Here is a 1786-nt window from a genome sequence, read left to right as displayed (position 1 = left end):
CTAAGATGCAAACCCCCCTGTGTTCTCAGGAAGATGAAATGGGTTGTTGATTTCAAATTGTTTTAAGTTGAGGAATATGTCAAATGAAATTTTATTAGAAGCTAAATATGTAGGAGGAAGAAAAGTTGAAGTTTTTGAGCTGACCTAGAAGAGAAGACTGCTTTTAGAAATGACATTTCATAAAACCCAATGGCAAAATGAATGAACAGCTGGAGAGAAAGGGCAGACTCCTCAACAAAATAATTTAAAAATATGTGCACACACACACCTACTTAGTTAAGACTCCAGACAAATTAATGTTTAACACACATTTATAAGTACAACAGGCAGGCACACAAAGAAAAAATCAGCATGAACCTCTGAAGAAGAGATGCAAATACATAAAATCAGAAATGAGAAGGGGAGCATTACTTCTGACCCCAAATAAATAAAAAAGTTATGAGGATACTATGAACAATTGTATGCCAACAAATTAGACAACTTATATGAAATGGACAGATGCCTAGAAACACATGGAAACCTACACTGACTCTAGAAGAAATAGAAGTCCTCAACAGACTAATTAAAAGTAAAGACATTGAATGAGTCATCAAAAATCTCCCAATGAAGAAAATCCCAGGACTAGACAGTTTCACAGGTGAATTCTACCAATCATTCCAAGAAAAATTAGTACCCATCTGGCTGAAACTCTTCCAAAAAACTGAAGAGAAGGGAACACTACTTAACTCATTTTATGAGGCCAACATCACCCTAATACCACAGTCAGAAAAGATACTACAAGAAAAGAAAATTACAGACAAACTTCTTTAATGAATATAGATGCAAAAGTCCTCAATAAAATACTTGTGAATCAAATCCAATGGCATATTTGAAGAATTATACACCATGATCAAGTGGGTTCTATCCCAGGTATACAAGGGTGGTTCAACATAAGAAAGTCACTTAATGTAATATGCCACATTAACAAATCAAAAGGGGTAAACTGCATGGTCATATCAATCGATGCAGAAAAGGCATTTGACAAAATCCAGCCTCCTTTCTTGATAAAAACACTTTGCAATATAGTAATAAAGGGAAACTTCTTCAACATGATGAAGAGCATATACGAAAAATCCACAGCCAACATCCCATTCAAAATACTGAAAATTTTCCCTCTAAGATCTGGAACAAGACAAGGATGCCCACTATCACCACTCAGTATTGTGCTAGAAGTTCTAGCTAGATCAGTTGGGCACAAAAAAGAAAAGGCATGCAAACTGGAAAGGAAGAAGTAAAACTTTCACTATTTGCAGATGATATCATCCTATAGTGAGAAAGTCCCAGAAAATCTACCACAAAGCTACTAGAGCCGATACCCATGTTCACCAAAGTGGCAGCATACAAGATGAACAGGCGAAAATCAGTAGTGTTTCTATACACTAGTAATGAGCAATCTGAGGGGTAAATCAAGAAAATAATTCCATTTACAATAACATGTAAAATAATCAAATATCTAGAAATAAATTTAACCAAGGATGTAAAGGACTTGTTTACAGAAAACTACAAAACATTGCTAAAAGAAATTAAGAACACCTAAATAAATGGAACAGCATTCTGAGTTTATGAATTTGAAGACTGAATATCATTAAGATGTCAGTTCCTCCCAAACTGATTTACAGATTCAACACAATCCAATCAAAATTCCAAGAGCCTACTTTTCAGAAATGGAAAAGCCCCTTATCAGGTTTATTTGGAAGGGTAAGGAGCACAGGATAGCCAAAAACATCTTGAAAAAGTTTCCAGACTG

Source organism: Choloepus didactylus, chromosome X (assembly GCF_015220235.1).
Source record: "Choloepus didactylus isolate mChoDid1 chromosome X, mChoDid1.pri, whole genome shotgun sequence".
In the NCBI taxonomy this organism is placed as follows: Eukaryota; Metazoa; Chordata; class Mammalia; order Pilosa; family Megalonychidae; genus Choloepus; species Choloepus didactylus.
The sequence above is the reverse complement of the archived record's forward strand: the minus strand, read 5'-3'. Positions refer to the sequence as shown.